At 34.2% G+C, this 27,373-nt stretch overlaps 1 protein-coding gene across 4 annotated transcripts in view; it reads left to right on the top strand.

The window, feature by feature from the left end:
* The window catches only part of smash (smallish), a 149,817-nt gene that overhangs the window by 45,482 nt on the left and 76,962 nt on the right, over positions 1 to 27,373 (top strand). The window contains exon 2 of one of the 4 annotated variants that reach the window (XM_053759923.2): positions 2,538 to 2,588. The exons of the other annotated variants lie outside the window; for them this stretch is intronic. The gene's annotated coding sequence lies outside the window, so the exon portion shown is untranslated. The remainder of the gene's footprint in view (positions 1 to 2,537; positions 2,589 to 27,373) is intronic. 4 annotated transcript variants of the gene reach the window in all.

The raw sequence follows: 27,373 nt of genomic DNA, 5'->3' as shown, positions 1-27,373 counted from the left end.
GATTATATACAGTTCAATTTAAAAGCTAGCGGCTGGGGCCGCGCTCCCAATTTCCTGCGGTCCCAGTCACACAACGACCCGAAATCATCCCATAATCAAAATCAAATCATTTATTCAGAAATTAGGCCTTCACAGGCACTTTTTCACGTCATATTCTAAATTAAATGGTGTTTACCAAAGCTACAAACTACCAGCGTTTCGGAACGACCACTGCTGAGAAGAAATGCCGAAGAAACTCATTCAAACAGTGTTGGTACCTAGAAGGGCTTACCATTTTTTTAATATAAATTTATGTATAATGCATAAAAAACTAAATATTATTTTATACAATACTGAAAACGTAAAAGAAAATATAAGAATCCACACAAAATACCGTATCTTAATGCTGTTACGGATATATTCTAATCAGCTTACAATAAGAGGTTTAAATACGCATGTTGCCCGATTGTTGGCACTTCCAATAAGACACGAGGTCTGCCAAGGCTAGACTTTTAACCCAACACGCAAATGAGGAGTTGTATAAGTTTAATGGCGGATATCTTTGGCGGATTTGGTATACATTGCCGCTTTTTCATCGCAATATTCACGCAATCGCATCGGCATGTGTTTGAGTTCGGTGACATTGTGGAGCTGGCATAACATGTATGTTTGTAGCATCATAGTTCTACAACAAATAAACTTATTTGAATGTTATTGTAATCGAGAGCTGAAGTTTTCAAGATAGTTCCTAGTTATGACTTCAAATCTGATAAATCAAAACGTAAAATCCAGTAATACTCAATCCTCTTGAGATCACCATGTGTGCTATGTTATCACTGTATAATAAAAAGTCGCTTCCCGCTGTCTTTCTGTCCCTATCTTTGAAACTTTAAAACTATGCATAGAGCAAAGTCGAGATGGGTCGCTAGTGATAGATAAAATAATTATGGCCCAAATTTTTAAAAAGTTAGCCCCAATTTCGATGCGACTCAAAATATATTTAAGAGTTATGTTCGATCGAATTTAAACCATCGAGGGACCAAATTGTCTACCACTAAAATAGGTATTATTAAAGAAAAATAAATAAATATATTAGGACAAATCACACAGATTGAGCTAGTCCCAAAGTTCGAGACTTGTATTATGGGAGACTAACTCAACGATACTATATTTTATAACAAATACATATATCCAAGACTCGGGCCAATCAGAAAAAGATAATTTTCCATCATGACCTGACCGGGGATCGAACCCGGGACCTCTCGGTTCAGAGGCAAGCACTTTACCATTGCGCCACCGAGGTCATCAATTAAGCAGCATACAACTGTCTTACCGTGACTAACTTCGCTTTTCCTTTTATGGTTTTTTAATTACTTATATTAAAATATTGCAACAAAGAATTTCCTTTGTAGTTAGTTGCAGCAAAGATTTCTTGCAGCGAATCACTATGTTGTGTCATTTGTATGCGATTACTTGCCGCTATACGCGGTGATTAGTCGTAAAAAGTCATGCCAATGCCTTTAGGCGACTGGAACAAAATTAGACACCAGTGTTAGCAATCAACACACTCGAAAGGAAAGAATGAAGAATATGTTTGCGTGGGGACGGAAGTATGTAATACTAAGCCACAAATGACCAATAAAACAAAAAAAATATTAATCTGATGTTATATTTCTTTTAAAATAGACTGAACTTAATTCTTTCTGTTTAGCCCAAATGACGAAACATTAAAATATGCCTAAATAATTCATTAGGACATTCACATCAGTATTTTATGAATGAATTTCTTTCCACCCACGTTTAAAAAAGCTATACATATTCATAAAAAGTTATGTATTAAAGATGATCTTTGGTCTTTGACCCCGAAACGACATTTTATATACAAACTTCTTCCCTACAGAAAGTTTAAATTTGCTAAAATTTTTCATTAAAAAAATACGGTCCATAAAATGCTATTTTTAGATGCGAAATTTCATTACATATTCATGTTTATTATACATTTTATTGTATCATTTAAAATGGCCGATTTAAGCTTAACCTTTTATATACATTGTATTTAAGTTGCTTACAATATATCACTGAATAAAATTTTTATTGTTTTTATTTCAAACATTACAAGTCTTTAATAAAATTTTATTAAAATCTTGTAATTTTTGAAACATATTTATGGCAATCAATAAGTTTTATGTTTTTTGCTTTATATATTTAAGAAAAAAATATTTTATATATAGTTTTTTGGCATATAATATTGCTAATAGCTACTTTTTTTTTAAAGAATGTCATAAATAAAGTCCTGTCATGTCTGTCTGTTGGCAATAAACTCAAACACTACTGCACGTTACTACGATTTTAATGCGGTTTTCACTAATAGATAGTGTGATTCGTGAGGAAAGTTTAAGTAGAATAATTTATAATGATTTACACGAGCGTAGCCGGAGCGGGACGCTAGTTTAAAACATATAAAAAAATGAATAGACAATATGAGGATATCAATAAAATTAAAATTTAACGAACTAATTTAAATAAAGAATATATAATATTTTTTATTGTCTTTTCAGGTACGTTGACCTCGATACTTCTACTCTTTGAACAATTAACAATCCACAACGGTGAGTCAATTCAAATATCGTTATCATTTTATCAGTTGTCACTGATAAAATGATAACGCTCAGACACTTATGCTATCAAAATACTACTTACTTCTTATATGTTATGTAGTTGCAAGTGATGTTGAAAAGCTTTTTTTTTTGTAGATAATATTAATAATGGTAAAAGTTACACTTGTACCATAAGACTTTTATTGTCGTCACTAAAATCCTTAAATGTTACTGATTATATGTAAAAATATGTGACAAAAAGTAAATGCAAAGTTTATATTCGTATCGTCACGTAACTGACAAGTTAAATAAGTTGATTACTAAATATTTGGGATTATTATTATTATATTACACAATTACTTACACTTAAAGTTAATTATTATAGTTCACCATAAAAAAAAATCAAATTGTTAAAATAAATATGTGCGTGTTTAAATCTATTATATTTTGAAAATAAATTTACTTACAGCGAGGTATTTACCAAAGTACTTATTTCAATTAACTAATTCTACCTAGTGGTGCCGCAGTGTTTCCCGATTAATTATTAAAAAAAATACTAACTTTTATGCACATTAGCGCCATTTACTTAATAAAGTGATCAGATTTTTTGACCAAATTCTACGGGGATCGCGTACTTTCGGGATAAAAGAACAAAGTAGCAGCTACGTCAACACCAAATTTCATAAAAATTGGCACAGCCGTTTCGCCTTTATAATGCCTATTAGTATGATTATAAACATAGTTAGTTGAAAACTAATTTTGCCCGTATAGTTTACACATTAAAGTTAATTACAGACCGGAAAAATAAATTAACCACAACATCAGGAAACCGGCCAATCAACGATATCTAACCAAACGAATGCAAAAACGGTAATAAAATATATGTGAGCCGTTATGTTGGAGATTCTCCATTCATAACGTGTCTCATTTAGATAAAAATCGTCGAAACTGTCATATGAATGTTTTGAGATTCCACCACTCGTAAATCTTAGCATTTAATTAAACTCCTTCTTATCCTTTCGTATTCTCCGTTTCTTTCAAAACAATGACACTTTGAAGCCCCCATTCTCTGTTTGCACAATTACAGTACCAATCGTTTAGTGAAATTGACTTCAATTCAATAGCCAATAAATTGGTACACATAACAAAATTATATTTTTCTACGCTTGTTTACTTTCATCACAATGCCATTCACGAAATTCCACGCTATTGTTGGATGTGATAAAAACATTGACAGTAACTGGGCGTGTGACGTCACCGAGCATTCTGATTGGTCGTCGCGGCGGCGGCGCGGGGAAAGTACAAAAGGACAGTGGTGCCCAACTATTGTTGTTGTCACGGTCCCTGCGTTGGCGGACAACTAAGCGAATTTGATATGGCATTGTTTAGTAGAAGGTCGAGTGGATTAGTTTAGTTTTTACATAAGTACTTACCAATTTAAAAAGTTTATTTTAATAAATTTGTTATATTCGTAAAGTAAACTATGTCAAAATAAGTTACATAAATTTTAGAGAAAAAAATATTTGTGTGAAAAGTCTTTTATGCTTTTTTATTCGAGATTATAATAGCAAGAACCTTTTTATCTTATCTGTCTTCTGAATAAGTGTTCTGGCAAATTGCAAGGGCAATAAATACGTTTCTTCTCTTTCTCTTTTTGTCTCTTTCTAAGTGGAAATTCGCATTGGGAATTTTATAACTCAATGCGAATTTCCATTCAAGTCATATCAGTAAGTAATAAAATTGTAAACTTATTAACTTATATGACTACATCCGTGGCGTAATGATAACCGCCCGTCCGCTATGTAGACGTTCTGGGTTCGATTCCCAGTGCGGGCAAATAATTGTAAATGATTACCTGTTAGAAATATAACTTGTGATCACTATTTACTATTTTGTCTGCGCCTGTGGGTGTGTTGTGCCCGTTTCTGTGTTTGTGTCTATTGGACCCGCAATACAAACTTAGTGCTTAGTGTGGGCCGTTGAGTGTTGTCCATTTATATTATTATTATTTCTATGCAAATATGGCACAAGGATCTCAAATGTTTATAAATAAAGTACACAAGCAAAACTCAGCTTTCCATCGAACAAGCGTCGATTATGCAGATGCAGTGAACCCTTTAATTTCCTGGTCGCGCGTGCGCACAATGCTAGTTGCGAAGCGGCCTGATACCGAACGGAACGGGAATATTACAAACTGACATGAATTTGTGTTTATTTGGTTTATTATCTATGAAAAAGGGTTAGATCACAAAGTTTACGATGTTTTTTTTTGGTATTGCATACATTTTCATTTTTTCCGTTACTGTCGTGATTAATTATCATTTCGTTGAACACCAGTGTACTATTAGGAAATAAGTATTAGAAGCGTTATATTTTAGATTGTTTTTGTTAGAACCTAAAAAAAAAAATGGGTAAATATATATATATATATTTATACATGAAAAAAAAAGTAACAAATAAACACAGACATTTATTTCGCATGCTCAACTTATATTATTTTAGTCTTGTTGTTGTATTTTTAGCATTGTTATTTAATAGTCTACTCCCAATAATTAAACAGGAGAGTCCTGGAGCACTGTGACACAGGCCTTGCCTAACACAGGCTCCAGTCTCCTAAACAGACTGTGCAACATTTTATGTAATTCATCTGTTTTTACTGTATCATGTTCTGTTTTGGAGAAAATATACACATTTTTACTTTACTTTACTTTAATTGTTTTCTACAAAACTGCACGCACAGTATTTCTTCTTTTACTAAAGTCTCTGATTATACATAGAAATTTGGTACACGGATAGGATATACCTGGAATAACACATAGGGAGTACCCTATGTGTTATTCCAGATATATCCCTATGTGTTATTTGTCAAATTTGTCGTCTGTATGTATGCAGTTCTAGTAAATAAATTAAAACTTTTTATCTATCTATCGAGCTATCGAGCGAAGGGCCTGGCGCAGCCAGTACTCCTATAAATAAATACCGTGAGTTGTAAAGCGTTCTTATTCGCATTTTGCTTAATGGCCGTCGACCCTGTGGTTTTGATTGTTACATAAATGTATGATTGTGTGTACGATTTGTGTGAAAGCGTGTTGAATACTGAACACGTGTTGGCGTTTCAGCATACATTGCGTCGGTAGTGCAGCGGTTAAGACGCCCTGTGATTAAAAGGTTTCAGGTTCACATCCTGCTCGTGTCATTAGGCCTTTCCTGTGAAGAACTCAGGATAAAAATTTTCTGTCCCTGTCATATTTTTAGTAATTCACTTTCGCATAGTTTTATCAAGTATATATTTTCCTTTTTATCTCAATATACATACAATAATCGAAATACTTCGATCTTTAAATTCATAATGGTGAATTTCATTACAGGGATCTTAAAAAATAAACTTATTAAGAGCGATTTATCTATTAACATTTTGCACAATTGTTGACAAGCCAATACATTCAGTAACCATCTCCATTAAATTAATTAAGCTAATTTCATAATCCGAACATTGCGAACACTAATTTGTGTTAATAGAATTACGTGCAGTTTCACCACTTCAAACAATATAACTTATTGCGTTGAACCTTCGCACGATCTATGGCGAATGCGGATTTCTTTTCACGTCGTCCCATGTCGCATCTATCAAGGTGATCGTCGTGTTATAATGTTCTTATTACCTCGCTGTGGTAATACGTTGATGATTGCATATGAAATCATTAGTTATTGCAGCGGCACCGCTTGCTAAAAGTATGTTGTGTTATTTTCATACAAATTTTCAACCCCTAGGAGGTTTAATTTAAACAAAAATGTTTCTTTATATATACGTTACTGTAATATTTAAAAGGTGAGACATATTTACGTATTGCAGTCTTGTCTGTGAAAAATAGAAAAGGGAAATTTAACGAATGACATTTTTTTGTCATATCAATATCAATTATAATGCTCAAGACCGATTGATGAACCTGATGGTGCACCCAGGAACGGCTCCTGACGTGGGAACTACTAAACAGTTTACTGCACGGACATGATATTTTTGTCACACATTAAATGCAATTGATTTCTCTGACAACAATAAAACCTCGTGTCAAAATATTTTAGTAAAAAACTTATTAATTTCAATGAACGCGCAAATTAATTTCTCTACTACCTAGAATATCATCTACGTAATACATCGGCCATAACTCAATGGTGTAAAATGTCCTTTAAAATTATGAACACAGGCTCACAGGGCAAGTACAAATTGGTATTGCACAAGTTCGACATTTAGCTGGTTAACAGCTTGATAACCTATAACCCTGTGAAGTCGTATTTGTATAAAGGAAACCAAATTACAACGTTGGAACTTGCCACCCGAAGGCCTACCACTAGGGATGCCGACGACCGTGCGAAGTGGAAACCTGGGCTCCAACACTCAACGGCTAAAGAAGAAACCGGGAAAACGCTCAGATGAGAGAGAGAGATAAAATAAATGAAATTAATAAAATTAATATATAAGTATTTTGTATTGACCTTGAAAATATTCAGCTAAACTTGATTGCGATTGAATTTTTAAACATTTCTCAAAGTTACAATAAACGAACAAAATTGACTTTCTTGTCAATTCCACCTAACATAAACAGGAAACTAGCACCAATTGAAATGGAATTCAATGGAAAAGGTATCAGGCTGTCTGTTCACTCTCACCGACTAAACAAAACACGATTATGTGGAGAAAATGGCGTAGGTCAACACGTTTTGCTTGGTTGCACAATGCTTGCCTTCAATACGAAAGTCTTTGTAATTATTTATTTGCATTTATATATAGCACTAGCTTTCGCACGCGGCTTCACCCGCATTAATTTCGTGCGTGCGCTAATAATTTCTTATTGTCGATATCTCGGCTTCTAAACAACGTATGGGATGAAATCTATACCAAGATGTTAAGTTAGTCTGCCCCCTATAGCTCATAATTCAAATAATCAGATTAATTGTCTGTCTGTCACGCGAAACTAATGGATGGAATTTGATGCTGTTTTCACAGTTCTATATGATGATGATGGTCTAAACTAAAATATTATGTAGGTTTCATCGCAATACGTTGCTTAGAACCCGAGATATTGTCAAAAATGCGAGCGTAGTCGCGGGAAAAAGCTAGTAATAATAAAATGGTATACTTTTTAATTTATAAATATTAATAAGTAGGTCAAAAAGGATTTCCGCGCTGATTCGTCATCCTCACTATTAGCACCGACTTCTTTGACAACGGTTCACTTTCAGATGATGTATCAAATTTTTTTAAATACTTACATAACCAAAAGCGGTGGCGGCCCAACGGTTAAACTGCTTACCTGTGAACCGAAAGGTCCCAAGTCTCGAATCCCACTCGTGCGACATTTTATTGCCAATCTTAGTCATGTTAATAAACTACTTTTTATAGAATTTGTCCGGTGAAAGAAAAACATTGTGTAAAGACCTGACGATAGACTGAAAGAAATATTCGTAAAAGCCGTATCCATATGCCATTAGGCGACTTAATACAATCTGTATTAAATCTTTATTAATAAAACACTCGATAAATGACTACCAGTACTACCTTATATACTGCACGCTACTCTTTCGGAATCTTAAAGCTCTGTCTACCCCGTATAATATGGAAGTAAGTCTAATTCGATTGAAATCCAGGTCAACGCTATTACTGAGCCCAAATTGCAACAGACATACAGACAATAGCTATATCGAATTAAAGACAATTGCCCTAACAGCCTGTTTTATTAGAATGAAGAAATTTATTTCATGCTTTGAAGTCCTATTTCATGTGAGAAAATGAAGAGGTTAGTAAAACATATCTCGTACCAATTATATTATTTCTATAATTTATAATTTTACTAGCGTCCCGTCCCGGCTACGCTCGGATAAAAACATAATAAATTATACGCGTAGTCTATGCACATACTAGCATATACTATTAGCATACCAAATTTTATCAAAATTGGTTTAAGATTTAGTTATAAAAGCGTGCAGAGACAGACAGCTTTTCACATTTGTAATAATCAGTATGGAAGTATGGACTATAGTTATCATAAATAGATATAATCTTGTAATCTCCATGTAAATAAACTTCGTAACTAGTAAAATAATACTATAAGAAATTAATCAAAATGAACACAAATTTAATGCGACAGTGACGTTAATTTAAACCCTAATGAATGTTTTGCATAAGCCTTTACAAAGGCTTACGACATCTACAATTAATTTTACACTCATAATCCGTTTGATGGGCATTTCCACACTTCCAACCGTAGATTTAAATAAGATATAGCATCCCCACAATTGGTCTGGACTTAGACTGTCTCTCTCATATAAGTGTTTTCCCATATAGCCTCCCCACAATTAGTGTAGAACTTTTAAATTAGTGTAGAACTATCAAATAAAAAAACAAAAATAAAATGGTTTCGCACGTTTAACTCTGTCTCTCTCATTTGTGTGTTTTGCCGGTTTCTTTCTGAGATATTCAGCGTCGAAGCCCAGAGTCCGTTTTCCTACTATTTCTTCTCTGCACTGGCATTTGCTAACAAAAAGCAGTGTTTTCAGATTTTCATCGAAATCATTTCCACAATTCACAACTCACTGGACAATTAAGAAGTCACAAGTTTTCAAGTTCATTCCTTTTGGAAATGAGTTACTATACTATTTGCCATTTTCCTTACTTCGTAATTTTCCTTAACAGTCCGCTTTCCTTGCTGGTCAATGTCATCAATACATTCGATTCGACAATTTCTGCAATTGGTATTTTTCTTTCCTTTAAACATAGTAAAAAATAATTGCCATCTGTAAAAGCACTTTCAATATTGAACACGCTCATTAGCAAGGCATGCAGCGTCTAATTTTACATATACAAAAAAAATTGTATGTTCGCAACGCATGTTTTCTCTCTCTCTCTATTTGACCTGTTGTGACCGAGTAATAATATATTTAACAAAGATTCTCACAAAAGACTCAATGTAATTTAATGTAATGTAATTTTGCATGCTGTAATTGTGTTTGGTCCAAGTTAAATATTTTGTGACATTCATTACATTCTAATATGTCATTTATGATTAAAAGTCTTACTTTTACTGCTAAATCATGAAAGCGTCCCCCGGCTGGTGGATAGGGGCCTTCTTTATGAATGGACAAGAAATATGGGCCGTACCCCTCGGCCCCTCTGCTTATTGTAATCACTACTATTCTATCATTAGTTTCAAAAATTTAATAGCAACCGAAGTTGCATTCATCTATATTTTAATAAAAGTTACATAGATGTATATAAGTATGTTATTTGTATCTATATTTTATCATATAAGTCGTAGGTTTGTTTTTTTTTCACTTTATTTGTCAGTTTTGTATTTCCTTTTAGTTGTATTATCCTATGATTATTCTTCATTCTAATATGTGGGTATATTTTGTAGCTGTGGTTGTATGTATATCATGCGGTGTAAACACTTTTTGGGAAGCAAACTTGTTCTAATTCTAGCTATATATTACTGTGTATGCGTTTGTTATTTGTTGTATTTTCCTGAAGAAATAATTAAAATTAAGTTTTACTAAAAACCGTAAATTACCTGTGTTGCAATTAGAAAATAAATACACACGACTTTGCCACAAAAGATTAGAGATTTCATTTATTTTTGTACCACACATCAATGTCAGGTTATGTCACACACATTAATAAGAATGTCAAATTGAAAAGCATACGTCACGATTAACATTGAAACAAGTGACTGTAATTATGTTTGTTCGTTCTAGAGTTTGAGAGTTGATTATACTCTCTGATTTATTTTACTACTAGCTGCGCCCGCTGCTTCGCGCCCGTGGGAATTTCGGGATAAAAAGTACACTATGTGTTATTCCAGGTTATATTCTACCCGTGTACCAAATTTCATAACAATCGGTTCAGTAGATTTGGCCTGAATGAGTAACAAACATACATCCTTAAAAACTTTCGCATTGTTGTAAAATTAGTAGGAAGGATTTATATAATTAGGACAATAGCTGACACAAAACAAAGCAAATATTAAAAACTCATGTATATAAACTTAGCCGTCACGATACCAGAAGAATTAACTCAAATATTTTATTACGTATAATAACTAGCATCATTAAAATCTCATTAAGTTCAGCAACTGTCAATAGATATTGCACAAAATGTCAAATGTTAACTAGTAACAAACAAGAAAATCTAGTTGTATGTCGCACTCTGAAATTTTGTAACAAGTTTTTGCAAGAATTTATTTTTGTACATCACACTAGTACCAGACTAGTATCAAAGTCATAGCATTTATTCAGAAATTAGACCATTACAGGCACTTTTTCACGTCTAATTTTAAATTAATAGTAATTCTCAAAAGTTATGAATTATTCTATTCCACATAGGCATTCCGGAACCAAAAGAAATGCCGAAATACATTAAAACAGTTTTGTTCGCAACATTAACATAAACGTGTTATTTTTTAGATATACTTTTTATTTCTAATAGTATAAAAAGTGCACCTATCGTAATAATTTAATTATTTTCGCAGTAATCCCCTTTTTCGCGATTAATTAAAAATTAATTTAATTATATTGAAAAACGTGCGTGCAATGATCATCGCATGCTCTGCTCCCCATTCGCCACCTTTGGCGTAGCGGAATGCCATCTCATACGTAATTGAACTATTCCCTGTTGGATTGAAGGACTAAAATTAAAAAAAAAAAAACTTGTAAATCCAATTAGCTAAAAGTCAAATATACCTAAGTAAATAAATAAATATATTAGGACAAATCACACAGATTGAGATAGCCCCAAAGTAAGTTATAACAAATACATATATACCTAGATAAATGTCCAAGACCTGGGTCAATCAGAAAAAGATCATTTTCCATCATGACCCGACAGGGGATTGAACCCGGGACCTCTCAGTTCAGAGGCAAGCACTTTACCACTGCGCCACCGAGGTCGTCAAGTAAAATTAATAAAGCACAATTTGCAACTTTCCGAAGAATGTGTAGGTAGATATTTTAATTGATTTGAAATTGTGAAAAACATATTGCAATATGATCATTTAATAGGAATGTGAATATCGATGATTTCCTAATGAGCAGTGTCTTAATATCCAGGTAAGAAACTTGATCCTATCGTAAATGTAATGTTTAGCATGTACAGCACCGCATTTCAAATTACCTCCTCCCTAGATTTCTATGCCGCGGTAATAGTGGCGAAATTGCAATGAATTTGGGTAGCTTGATGTGCTGTTGACTAAGTACTTACCAAGCTGTAACATTTTGATGTTCCTTAATACAACAGTATTTGAGAATTTTTACCCAAATATTATGTTCTTTTTATTTGTATGTCTGTTATGTTGAACATGTAGAATGTGGTATAAAATAATTAATTAATCTTAATTAAGAAATGCAGAAACACGGCAAACGCAAAGCGCTAGCTTAATGTCGTCAAGGAAGATACGCGTGCCAATAATCTGACAACTAAAGATGACGAAGTGGCCGAGAAAGAAACTGTAAATGCGAATGGCAATATACGATTACAGCAATAGTAACGAATTTGTAATATCCAACACAATTCAGATCCCTCGAATTTTGTCATGTCGCTGCAATATAAATTGTACATGAGACCTTTGTCTTTGTCATTTAATTTCTTTTGCCTTTCATATATATACTTATATATATTATATATTTCATATAAATATACTTACTTTATCCGGCAACAAATTTACAGAGTAGGCGACTTGATAAAATCGACATCATTGTTGAAAATATGAAGATGAACCTATTTAAGACTATGTTACAATAAGTTCTAAAGTGAACCCTACATATGTTTTATCTCATCAAAAGCTTAGTCATTTAATTAATGATAATATTGATCTTTCAACCTCGCTAGTTTTCCATTTACTAGGTATATATTATCAACTCATCAAGCAAAATAATATTTGTTGTGTCTAACATACTTCGAGACATAACATTCTTATCTTTAAAGATGTTAGTAAACCTAATTACCTAGCTTACCTAGATAGCTCCATTGTGTGGACTAAAACAGTGTTTATCATACTTAATCGTTATCGTAAAGAAACTGCCATGTTTAAACTTTCTTACATTAATTTCTATTGTTTCTGAAACAACGGATAAGTCTTAACTAACTAAAGTGGAGTTTGTTTGTTTCAATGCGAACAATTCTTTCATAGACTGTGCTATTCAGACTTTCGAGATCCCACAAAATTAAAACCGCGGTGCAGAGCTAGTAAGATATAAATAATTTCATTTTTAGATTTGATTTTAATAAGTAGTTATATTTTATATCTGCCTATACAAAATCAACGATCCTTTTCCGGTTGTGTATCTGACAAGTATTTTGTGTTGGTGTTTGGTTGCTTATTTACAAAGTACTATGTAATGTAAGATTCTATGAAGATAAAATGTATCTCAAACACCTTTATTTGCGCTAAAATCCCATTATTTCGTAATTTACATGTAGGTACATCACATATTTTATCTTATTAAGATCTTGTGTAGGAGTTTCAAATAACAATGTACGGTACATATACGATAATGAAGTACTTTTGAAATTGTACTCAAATAACACTATCACAATCTTAGATTTCGTTCGTTCGTTAGTTAAGTTTTTCTTCTTTCTTTAAGTGAAGTTGTGCATATAGAAGAAATCCAAACATAATATTTTTTCCCACTCCTGAGCATAGCTCTTTTCGAATCGTCCTCTTGGTGAAAGAGGCACAGACGTCTTATATACAGGTTAATTTTGTTAAAGTCAAAATCAAATAATTTATTCAGAAATTTGATTTTGACTTTAACAAATTATTATTATTATTTGTATCTCCTTTTGGGATTCACGGCACATAGTCCGGTCCTTTGAGAGGCTTGCGTGGGGATATGGATTCAACACGTAGAGGCCCTTTTGGAGAATTTTGATGTTGTGTAGGTCTCCCGCCAAGACCCGCTCCCGGATATACCAATGAAATGATATGCCCATGAACAGGTCTCGGCGAGAGTGTGAACTATTGCAGAATAATGGATAGAAGTACTGGTCTATAGAATGAAATTTGGATGGACTGAGAATAGGCTATTGCAAAGAGTTCGGTCACCTGCCATAATAATGATAACTGACTATTCAGTGGCAGGTGGTGACTCGTCGCTCACTGGATGGGCCCCTCAAATCAGTCGCCGCGATTGGCGAAAAAGGGGCAACATTGGCGTGTGCGGCTAAGGGTGTAGAGAGGTGAGTCTGCGGGGCGCGAAATCATGGTGATCCAGTCAGACGCCCCCGGCGTTATGACATTTAACACTTCCACCCTTCGAGCATATAGCTCTCGCGACTCCACTCTGGCCGGCCGGTGAAGGCAAGCCAGAGGTAGGGGTCCTGTTACCTCTCGGTTTCCACTCCGACCTTGGGGAAGGAAGGCGGAGGTGAGGAACAGGGGCCTCCCCTGGGAGCACTCAGGTCCGTGGGGTCGCTACTCCCCAACAGCTCGCCACAAGCTGCCCTGCGGGCTTATTATTATTATTATTATATAACAATGTAAGCACACAATAAAGTACATGGTCAAAAGGTGATGAAAGGAAAAAAATATGTATAATTAACCAAACAAAAAACGTTTAATAAAAGATAAGTTGACCAGTTCCCCCCGGCAGCACCCGTTCACGAGTTGACGCGTAAGTCAGCCATCGCGAAGCTCAACCACAATAGTCAGAAAAAAACTAATTCTTGTCTTTGTTAAAATTAGAAAAAATGACTGCGCGGCCACAGCGGTCGAAACGCTCTGTGAACCATACAAATACATTCTCCGACTAATATTTAGGTGTAAAATATAGTATGTAGTATGTATTTCATCTAGATTAAGAAGTTGACTGACGCTATAAACAAGTATTTGATAATAAAGTTTACAAATTATGAAAACAAGTGTTTCTTACTTCACATAAAACGTCATTTCGTATGCCCACAGTCAAAATATATGAGCAATAGCAATTGTGTAGGCAATTCGTAATTATCTCTAACATTTACAACAAAGTAAAGGTCGGCTAATAAAATTTTCTATATTTCATACTCTTTATTGCGATACTGTTAAGGTTGAATGTTAAACAGTTTTCTTGACGTTGTTGCAGGAAAAGGGACGCACAACAAATGTGCGACCATATTTAGGTAGGCGTGAAATATCGATATTTATCTAGTAATTTGTATGGCCATCTCGTAAATTCGCACTGAAAGAGGGACGATTAAGAGCTTTTGTTATATTATGTGATTATACATTATTGTATAAAAAAATATTTAATATTACAAATGCCAAAGTTTGTTAGGGTGTATGTATGTCACTCTTTCACGCTAAATCTACTAGACCGATTGTTATCAAATTTGGTACACGGCTAGAATATAACCTGGAATAGCACATAGGGTACTTGTTATCCCGAAATTCTCACGGGAGCGAGGCCCCGGAGCGCTGTTAGTATTATGAAATCATTTATTTAGAAACACTAGCTGATGCCCGCGGCTTCGTTCGCATGGCTGAACATATTTTGGTAAGGAGTCAAAATTACAAAGTGTAACGATATCTACACATACAAAAGGTGCTCATCAAACTGAAAAACTATATTTCTTAAATCTTATAACTAGATCATTATGACTCTTCTACAGGTGTTCCAAATTTTAGACTTTTATATCTCAACAGAATATGCGTTCCAGTTTTCAAAATTATTTATACCCTTTATGTTGCCCAGGATTAATAGCTATATAACAAAAAAGTTTCATTCAAATCGGCCCATTAAACAAACATACAGACAAACAGACAGATTTTTTTCATTCTCTGTTACTACAACTCTATCGCCTAATTTTGTTTTTATGTAAATGTATTCAATGTACAGATTTTTTTTTACTGTTTTATTATATGTATAGATAAACATATCTACAAAATAGCGTCAAAGACAGAAAATTTAATCATTATGCAAATAAAAAGTGATGTTAACTCTCCTTGGGAATGTTATTGTTGCCTATCAGCTGCCTAGGCTGTGTGTCTCTTAGTCGCCTCGTACGACATCCACGGGAGGATATGGAGAGGTCCTATTCTATTCCAATATGTGGCGTGTGGTTCCACGCACGCAAAAACTAATTCTTTTTATAATCTTATATATTGTAATACATAGTTAGTATGTACAAATATTTCAGTAGTCAAGTTGTCTAACTGACTAGCTTATAATATTGATAGAAGCAATGATATTCATTCACAGTCAAATAAACAGCCGTGTCATATTACATGACAGTTAAAAGTTGACCCACCTGATAAAGTTTCATTGCATTACCATATTGACGTCAGGAGTGCCTCAAGGCTCCTATTTAGGACCAGTTCATATTATCACAAAGAATTATATCGATTTTCGAAAAATATATATGACATTATCACGCTGTTTATATCTTAGATAAAATGTCGAGACGCTATAGATCACCTTGCAAAGTTATTCAAACAAGAATTGACGCAATCAAACAGTGTTTTTAATCGATAACTAGTTCGAATCATATTGCAAAACAGTTTTAACAATCGGAGATGTAGGTATAATCATTAGAAAACGTAATTTATATCATTACATCAACGATTCTCTTCTATTGCGTACCGTTTTGCGTGTTATTAAAAAAAGTTATGATGGTCTTCTCAAGGTTAACAATCTAAATCGATTGTTAACGCAAAATTTTAAAAACGTGCACAATTAAAACCGAAAACAATAGTCATAACACCGTGTAAATGCAAATAAAAACCAGTGATGCGTCTCAAAAGTGAATAACGTTTAAATGGGAAGCTTTTGTAATTTATGGTCATGCTCTGTTAACTACCAACACTACTCCATAGTCTATGGTCAAACGTGGCGGACGATAGGCCATCGACCTCGGGTCGACCATTCGCAACAAAAATTAACATTCACTATGGTCGCTTTAGCGTAATTAACGTAACTGAACCTATCGAATCACATCAAAGAATCAAGTTGTTCGAACCATACTTTATGTCTACGTGTATTTTCATTAACAGTTTAACTGGCATCAATTTCTCTACAAGTAATCAAGATTCACATATCTGTTTATTAAAGGAGCTTTTGCCTGCGGTTTCCCCCGCATGGATTCCCACGGAAACACATATTTTTCATGATGAATGTACCCTGCTCTATACTCTGAACTATATGTATGCAAAATTTCAAGAAAATTGGTTGAGTAAATGGTGTTTAGATAAGTGAAGTAAGATAAATATTTTGAGAAATAAATAATTATATTTTTTTATTATTCTAATACATGAATGTTAGAAAATCTAATTTACATAGGATCTTCTGAGGGCTGGTTTGCTTTTCTCTGTCTATTCCAAGTTAGACGGAGAGAACCAATCACGTTGCTGTGTGATTGTCGTTGCGTCATAATTGCCCAATGTAATTGGTTCGCAGCGTCTCATTTCGAATAGATTCGATGGTTAGAAATGAATTTCAAACCCTCACTAAGCCCTCACAACTCACTCTTAATTAATGTCTACTTTCTGTGAAAATCACATTGCATTTCAGTACACCTCCAATCTTTATTAAATGTGGCAACGCCATGATTATTATAACGCCTCTTAAAATTTGCCATTGTAACGGTAGCAACACAATTGCTGTTACGAAAAATCGGTCAAAACCGACACAGTGGGATTCATTATATCCAAGTATCAAGTACAAATCTAATTCGACGTTGGCAATAACTAACACCAGATTCTAAACACCCTTAAGGCCTCAACATAAGGTTGAAATTGCGATTGATGTTGCTACTGACCTCAAATGGGTTATCTGTTTTAATTTACTACGCTTGACAGACGGTAATCATGATGCATTGTGCGTACTTATACAATTTTAATACCCACAAAAAAACACGGTTCCGAATTTCAGCTACCGTATTGATTAAAGCTAACAATGTAATGTAATGAAATGAAATTGTATTTCTTTCAAAGTAATTTGATCTTGTAATTTATAACGGGATTTTCCTTTGATTATTCTGTTATCTCAGCCTGCATATTTACGCGCAGATCTAATTGATTGTAGCAGCGATGTTTTTCTTATCTATTAGGTTGCAAGGTCATTTGACATACTCTGATGGAAAACTTTTTAAAATGATAACGAATTGCATTCATGAATAAAGCTAGCTTTTCAAAATATCATCATTATTAGTGATTAATTCATTCATAAAGTATGTAAGTCAATTATATATAAGGAACACAATAATGATTTGTCTTTTACTTTAATTATTTTCTCCAGTTTTTTTTTTCTCGCAATCAAAGGTTGACTGGAAAACATACTTTTTAATATTGTTCTAGTAACTGCTATTACTTTTAGTAGTTCCAGTATTGTAGATGTATGCTTCCCGTGAGACTCGAACTAACAAATCACTGAGCCTAATAATGAATGCTTAACACTGAATACAGTTATTGATGACGGAGCATAAGAATTGAATGATATTTGCGTAACAATTGCACTTGTAATCCTTACAGAATCTCACTAAGGCATGAAATATTCAACAAAGAAGTGGTTCTGTTATACAGTTTCATTATTATTCAGGCTACGTTTGTGTATCACACCGCGTGATGCAATGGACCCCAAATGGCAAAATGCCTAGAGCGCAGCGGTCTAACAGATCGTTTCACCAGTCTCTACCCTGATTTTATCTGAGTCATGAACTAAATTTGCCAACCATATTTATTTTTGCATATCGAATAATCCATAAGACAACGGTCATATAGCATATTTTACTCGAAAATTGCCATTTGATGCGCTGCTGTTTTTAGCATTCCAGAAATTGTTTATTGTGCTATAATTTCCATCATCATACTCACGTATTTAGAGCAAGAAGTAGTTGTTCCCTTTCAACGTGTTTCTATTCATGAGCATTACTGTGTACATTAACACATCATGTCAATCTGAGGTATTATTCTGCGCAATTGAAATGGATATTTGATGTCCTTTAATTTCGTCGCACATTGAGACAATTTCGATTACTTCAAGCTTCTAATGTGGCATGTTTAGAGTATTATCTACGTCCTCAGTTTCACTTCATTAAGGGGCATTGTCTAACACTATTTATAGTTTAGCAACGGTAATAATGTTTGTTAGTTCAGCAATCGTTTAATGCGTTGTCTTGCGCTGATTCCGAGACCATTGTTTGGTAGGATTTATGGCATATTAGATTTATATTGTGTTGAGGTTTGGACATAAATATTTTGTTTGCAGTGTTTGGTACGCCTATAGCTATTTAGAAATTCAATTGAATCATGATTGTGGTATTGAAAAACAATAAATTGGTCATTCGTTCATGTTAGTGGCCAACAATAATTTCAAGCTACTAACCACTTAATTTGGTCTAATCTATTTAAAATTGAAGTTTGTATTTTAATATTTCAACCATTACGGAGGTAGTGGAAACTGTAAAGTATTAAATTAATTTGTATTGCATCCCATGTAACACAAATATATAAAATATTAGAAGCATGGCCCATTGCTACGTTGAGCTACGTCGCAACAACCGATGCAGCACGTTGCATATCCGTCATTTTGACATTGACGTGCGTTGATGTACACTTCATACAATTATTGTTCTGCGTTGTTCCGTCAACGGACGTCAACATGACGGAGAACGTCGGAACGCAATGTTCAAACGTAGTAGCCATGCCGCATTGCTAAATGCGGCATGGCTACTACGTTGTTTTTATGGTCACATTTTCAAATTCGAACGTACATTAAAACTAATCGATTCCACTACGTCTTCGATGACGCACAGACCGGCTATATGATCTGCATTAAGAGTAATATATTGCATAGGTAGCGTATGGTGGCACTTGTGAATACTTTTTGTCCTACTCGAGTTATCTTAGCCAGCCCTGTCATCCGCCCATTCTGTGTTCATCTTGATAAACAAAGAACTCCTTTTTAGATCCAATCTGCTGATAAATGAAGTTTTTCAATTTTTAATTACAACTCTACGTATGCACAAAATTGAGAAAATATTATTACATTATCAAGATTAGTCTGATACAGTCTGTGTATACAGTATTAATAAAATTATACATATAATTAAAGTTAAAAATATGTAATGATGAAAAATATGAAATCAGCAGCTCAGTTCATTACTTAACTTTTTTTTTATCTGTAAGTTATATTTTGTCAATAATTACACAAGATACCATATCTAATTTATAAACTCCATGACAATCCGGACCAGAGCTTTCTGGCGCCGGTGTACGAGGAGTGAAAATGGATAAGGGATGAAGAAGGAAATATATTAATTCAAGCCCTTTTTTTAAGCAAAGTTTTTGGTTAAACATAGTTATAACCTAAAAATCATGCCCGTGCAGTAAACTGTAAAGAAAATCTCTCGTCCGGGAGCCGATTGTGCACCATCAGGTCATTATCATAAAATACGTTGTCATAAAATAGAAGTAGTAGGTGATATTTAACTAGCAAGATTTGATTACAGACAGGCACACATTGGGACAAGTGAAACTAAATAAAAGCATGTAATAAAGATAAAACGTTATTAAATATTTTAACACGAACATTGGTCATGTAGATGGCTATCCGCTAAATTTTCACCGCACGACTCAAATGGCACTTTCTATGTCGTCAGCTAACATTTTGGTCAAGTCGTGATTCGCTACTGTACTATTACTAATGTTGGTATTGGTAAACACGTGCAAATCTTACAAGTTAGGGCCTGGGGGGGCTACCATGAAACGTAAAACAAAGACATTACGGCCACTAGTTCTCCCGTTTTTATCCTATTTTTCTTTGCGAAGTCTTCTCAGATCATCAATAGAATCCATTTTATCTACGTATATCTGTTATCTGTCTCTGTCGATTAATTTCTATCCATGGAATTAGTTCTCCGACGGAGTACCTAGTAATGTTACTATCTTTCTTAGCGAATTCTAACAAATTTTTAATTAAAAAAATATATAATAAAAAATTCAGATATCCAGCGGGAATCGAATCCTCTCTGCCTAACCGAAACAGTGCTCTTAACTACTAAGCTACGTAGGTCGATTAACGCTCAATTCCAGACATTTTTTTATCTCGAATCAAAATTATTTAAAAAAAAAATTGACTTTGTTATTTTTGCTAGGTGTCTGATTTTATTAAAGTCACCAAAAGACGTGACTACTTACTTATATTATGATTACTTACATAGAACAGCATTTACGAAGTCATCGATCATTTTAATAAGAACCACGCATCATTCTCACCTTCCCGCTTCTTGTATCCGTTGGCCTAATGAAGGGTCAATAGGCGAAAGTCAAAGAAAGCGGCAATTTTCTAATTAAGTGAATTTTATTTAATGCCTTTTCTAAATTTGACACAACGAGCATTCGTGGACACGATGCCAGTCGTAAAATTCATCAATAAGTCGAAGTATGCATTTCGAAGTTTATGGTCTTGTCTTGTTTTATTATACATACTTATTTACACAGTTATTGAAAGAGGCACAATTAATTACAATCAATCAATCATACTACATTAGAAAACTAAAGATTTGTTTTTTTTTTGTTTGTAAATAGTACATTCGAAACTACTGGTCCGATTCTGAAGTAATTCAGTGCTTGTGTTGTTTAAAATTGTATCTTGTTTTTGATAAAATAAATAGTTTTTACTTAAAAACAAAATACATTGTTAATTTTAGCATAGGTTGATAAAAGATTGCATTTTGACTTACTTTTAAGTAGAATCTAATAAAATGTTAATAATGAATGCTTAAAACCAGTACTTTTTAGTTAATAAATCCTAACGGATCCGTAAGGATTTATATACTATTCGATTGCTAAAATGTACTTAATCAGGTCTAGCTTTTGTCAATGTATCCGACAAAAAAGACCCACTTACTTTTTTGTCATGAAAATTATTGAACAATTCTATTGAAGTATTTCAATTGTATTCAAATGATTGGATCCAGACAAAGCAGCTGGTCCACATCTGACTACACCTATCATTTCAGAAAAAAATTGCAAAAAGCACACGACCTTTGAAATTCCTTCACGACATCATTCAATCTTCAACCATAATTATATCGTCATAGAGTAGAATTTTGTTTAACAGTAATTGGTTGTTAGGTTGTTTGGGAGGTGGTAAGGAAGAAAGGTAGAACAAAAAATGGAAGAACAAAATTGTAGTACGGACGACCTTGGGTTACCGTAGGCCACATTCCGGCTCCGACGGGTCGTTCCGTTTTTGTAGCCTGTTTTGATGGATGCCCCGCCCCGCCCCCTCTCTTGATACGAGGTTTTAGCTTTGGATGTTGGAGATCTTTCCTGTTCAGAATTTTTTACGACAGCAATTTTGTTATTTATTTGTTAGTTGAATACATTTGGCAATTTTTTTTTGTATTGTCAGCGCAAAAAAGGACGTGCGATTATTTTAAAATTTGTGCCGTTTAATTTAAACAGACGACATAAATAATACTTTAGTAGCTATAATCATTAATTTGATAAAGCATCAGCAATTTTTCTCTCAAGACTTGTTTAAATTATAATTGTTATTTTAGTAAATTGGCTTTCAGTCAAAATTGTACCGTTAAAGAAATCATAATACTTCAGTTTCAATGCTGTGGCAATTACAGTTTTCAAACACAATTTAAGAATGATTTATAATCTACATTCAACAATATATCGAGCTGCTCTAAATTATTCAAAAGTCACCTTTATTGCCATCACATAGGTAACAGTTCCTGCTGTACATCGACATGCCGCGAAAGTATTGTTTAAAAATATTAATTAACAACTGGTAATTTTGCTAACGAGTTAAAACAATAGGTAGTCATTGCGTCTTTTCAAGAGATATACTCTATTCGGCGTTATTACTTGAAATGAATATCCAGTTACAAGTGTAGTCGGGGACAGATAAAACTAAATCACCAACAAACATAGTAGTAAGGGGTGGTCAAGTTCATTTGTTCCCGACTGTACATCAACCTTACCAAAGTCATTGTAATGTCATGAACAATTCAGGGTAACTCATGTTGTAGTTGATTCTACCAACCAATTTTACTCTGGCATCAATAAAATTTTAATCGCTCCATCAATCAATTTTGTGAAGGAAGTTCTTGTCGTTGTAGTTCTTTTTATTTATCTCTCTTCATAGCTAATTGACTCACTTACGTCCCCTTCTTTTTTAAAGTTAAAGAAAAAACTGGAAAATTAGAAAAAATGTCCAGAAGCATCAAGATTATCTTGCATCCTTTTTCCTGCTAAACCTACTTTGATATTATCTAAAGAAAGCATCGTTTCGTATCAAGTGTCCTAAAATTTTCCCTCCTTTCTTGAAATACCTAAACAAATTCAATAAACGGTTACTTCAAAAATGTTTCTTGTAACAAGAAACTGCTGATAACCCATAAAAACTCTCGCGAACCTACATTCCATTCATAGCCTGCAAAACTTGACTGGCAATATGACCAAATAGGGACACGACACATGACACGATGTCACTGTTTATGGGCAAACTGTCTGGTCCACAACTAAACGTCATTTTCTTTTTATCCCCCGACGACAGGAGAAGGGGAGTTATAAGTTTAACTTGTCTGTGTAGCTGTATGTCTTTCCGTGGCTCTAACAACAGCAACCAAACCATTGGACCGATTTTGATAGTTCTTTTTTTTATTTGATAGAGATTTAATCGAGAGTTTTCTTATATATCCATTGTTTGGATAATGGGTGTTTTGCCTAAAAACTATCCCAATCCCAAGTTAGTTTGTTTGTTAACTCTTCACGCATTATCTACTGTACCGATTGTTATGAAATTTGGTACACGGGTAGAAAATAACCTGGAATGACACAGCGTACTTTTAATCCCGAAATTCCCACGGGAGCGAAGCCCCGGCGCGCATCTAGTTACTCATAAATGTGATTCAGTTAGCATTTTAGGAGGTAGCCCTGGTAACCTTCACCATCAAAAGTATATTTTTTAAAATTATTATTTACGAACTAGCTTTGCCCTCGCCTTCGTTCGCGTAAATTTTGTGCGTCCTCTCAAAACTTCAGCCCAGTGAATGCTAGCCCAGCGCCCTGGCTTTTTAAAAAAGGAAGTTTAGTGGAACTAACTACTCGCCGAGTCGTACCATATGCCTCGCGCGAAATTGGACCTCTGTAACAGATGGTGGTAACTTGCTGGTGCAGGAGATATTTTTTACTATACCCGGTATTAACAGGGTCGTATTTTTTAATTTATGCATTACTAGTTTTTGCCCGCGGCTTCGCCCGCATGTGTTATTCTGCGAAATAGGAACACAAACTTTCATCCCCCATTATAGTCAATTGGGGGTTGATTTGTAAAAAAAAATGTACCCTATCTTTGAACGGGAGCCTTTATCTATATGTATACCAACTTTCACATCAAAATCGGTCCAGCGGTTTAGCCGTGAAAGTGGAACAGACAGACAGACAGAGAGATAGACAGACAGACAGGCTTTCGCATTTATAATATTAGTATGGATAAAGTAGGCAAAAAGTTTCGTTTTATTTAGTTCTAATGCTATTTTAAAAAACCTTTTTTTTTTTTAATAGTCAATATGTCCCAGTGTTAGGCAAAGGCCTCTCTCTCTCTTCCACGACGCTCGGTCCAGTGTTATATCGCGCCATCCTTTGGAACTTATTCGTCACTCCAGCGCATGCGTAAAATCAGTCTAAAAAAAGTGTAGACTTAATAAAAGAAAAAGTTCCAACTCTGTAAAGATTTTTCCTACTAAGATTTTTCAAATCGATTTTTAATTCTACGAGGCTATAAAAATAAATAAATACATTTTTACAGCTGGATAAAAATATATTATAATAATTACTCGAAAATCTATCTAAACTCCTATATGTCTGTCAACGTGACAGACAACGGAGCACAACGTAGCGACGGGGCCTAGCTCTAATGGACCTACTCGTATGCCATCACTGCAGCGTAATTTTGGCCGATGAACCTAATTCAAAAACGCAAAAATGTTTTACAGAAAAGTGGTCACTTTTTCTTGCCTGTGGTTCTTTTGGTTCGTGTCATTGACTCCAATCTATTGTAGCGATCCATTATAATAATTTATGAATAAATTATCCCTACTTATTTATATCGATAACAGTTTACTTTGTGGATAATAACGTATCTTTTTAATGTACCCATCATAACCATCGTTAGATTAGGCGTGTGGTCCCGCCCTAAAATAAGAGCCCCGTGAATGCCGTATGAGGTAGGTATACGCCTTGACAACTGATAGATGAACAATGGCATTCCCAAGGAGGTTTTACATCAGACAAACGGCTAGTTGTAAAAATCACAGCAGAATGCTCAAAATTTTAACAGCCCCAAATCCCACCAAAAAACACGCAATGAAGACATAGAATCACTCTCGTCTAAGCATTTTTCCGGTTGCTTCCTCAACCGTTGAGTACACTGAAGCTATACAGGGTGATTTCTTATACATTGGCATTATTTTATCTACATGCTCAGTCCCAGGTAGGTACTGAACAACTTTTCGTATGGAAGCAACCTTGAAATCGCGAAAGAAAATCAGCCGATTTTGATCCTGTAGAATATGTAGATGCATTTATTATAAGGAACTACTGATTTCACATCATTTTTGTATACAAAACAATGGTCTAACTTTCCCCATGAGAAAAAAAAAACACCACAGATCAAACAAGATGGTAATATTATCGGGTCTATCGCTTTCCTACCGCGATATTTATTAGAAAACGCCGCTAAACAAGCATTTTCACCAGGTTTCCCTCTCGTGTTCGCGCATGCGTTTACTCCTATAATTAGCTTGGTAAAATTTATATAAGACCTACGTTTGCTAGTATCTATCGATGGAGGCACAGATAAACGAAGAAATTAATTTAATGAGAACTTAGTAAAATAGATGGTAATTTTTATTCAGTTGCATAGTATTTTCACGAGTATCACTATTTTATTTATATCATCAAGATCAAAAAAAAAAATACAGTTCAGGTATATACCTGAATTGTATTTTTTTTTAATTACCCAAAGTATCCCACTGCTGGACAAAGGCCTCCCCTGTACATTGCTATTTTTCCTTCTCTTGCGCGTAACAATTCGCACCATCTTTGAGCTATCTCGTTCAAGACCCATGTCTGTGGCTGTTTTAATCCACGATTCTCTTAAAAAATTGAATTGCACTGGCCAAGCCACGTGTGCAGCTGAAATATATACATACAAATAAATTTAATCACTATATCTTTAAAAAAATCTTTTAAAGGTTTAACATTGACCCAATCTGTTCCAGAATTCCAAAAATGGTCTATTAGTGCACTGAATAAATTTTTACGAGCCCAAAATTAGCTATTGAAATTTCATTCAATTACTTTTGCACACTTGTAGGTTACATCGTCAAATTTGAAGTTAACTTTAACCTACGCAGAAAAATCTAAAGAACGCCTTCTTGTCTAAACGTCAGTGGGGCGCGCAGGTTAAAATTGCAACTCACTTTTATAAGTTAAAAATATTTTACACGAAGCCGTCACTGGTCCCAGCCGAGATGTCTAGAGAATAAACTATACACCTAAATATACATAGATAAGTTAATTAGTTAAGTAAAGTTTACGCAAGAGTTGGTTCGTTGACTTCGACTCACTTTCCTTGGAATTCGTTTCGGGAAATCGCTAGTGTGAGTGCTAATAGTCAGAATTAGTGGGACAGGCTTTTAGTGCAACTAACACGAGTACCTACTGATCGAAAACAATTATATTACTGATGTATAGAAGAACGCCTTCTCCTTGGCAGATAATAGACAATTGGTCATAGCATACATAGCATTCCCAAAGAAAATTAACATCTGGCAGGCAATTTTTTCTGGAATCAACAGCACTTGAACAAAAATTACATCTAATCTTACAGGGAACTTAATGCCAATTACAGATTCTTATTTTGTAAATTGGCAATCGGCAGTAATTACAGCTGAATCTTCAAAATTTTAAGTATTTTTTTACTTTGACCCCGGGCTTCGCGACGCGCGACGTCACAACGCCGAACGCAACTAAAAACAAGGAAAGACGAAGAGAGAGATATTTGTGAAATTATTGACGATGATCCTAAAACTCATTTCCTTCCAATCTGTTGATAAACACGTCTCGTGGCACAAAAAGTGCGTTGGTCGGCATCACTCGCCTAGTGGGGGGATCCGTTATGATACAGTTTTTGTCATAAAATACTGCTATTTTGAAGCGCAACTTGTTGAATTGGTTCACGTATAATCGAAAGATTTGCGTGTTCGATCAAGACCAGTTAGCTTTAATAAAAACCAAAATTTTACTAAACACTTTGTGTTTTTCGTGTTTATTTTACAAGTTTCTATAAACCTATCAAAAGCTATGTTAGAGTATTATTAACCCTATAATTTCATTAGTACAAATTAAGTTTAATTAATTATTTTACTATTCACTTCTTTGTGTACTTAATTGGAATTGTTTATATTTTTGTTAAATAGTAATAAATATTTATCTCTCATTTCAATAAAAGTTCACAGACAAAAATTATAACCAGCCTAAGAAACCAAACTACTTCTTCATTTGTAAATTAGTGGCAAAGACAATCATGCAAACCTATATCAAATATATTATAGTAGATGATACAGATCGGTTCATAGATCCAACAAATTCACAAGATATTTGACGCAATTTTTTTTATTTTGCGTAATTCGGTAAATATACCTAGAAATCAATGGAACAAAATAATTGAAGTCTAATCAACGATTACTTATTACTTAATGATCTCCGAGTACACAGTAATGATTACTTTGACATATGAAATCATCCTTA

The sequence above is a fragment of the Plodia interpunctella genome, chromosome 19 (genome assembly GCF_027563975.2).
Source record: "Plodia interpunctella isolate USDA-ARS_2022_Savannah chromosome 19, ilPloInte3.2, whole genome shotgun sequence".
NCBI lineage: Eukaryota > Metazoa > Arthropoda > Insecta > Lepidoptera > Pyralidae > Plodia > Plodia interpunctella.
This window is presented reverse-complemented; position numbering and strand designations above follow the sequence as displayed.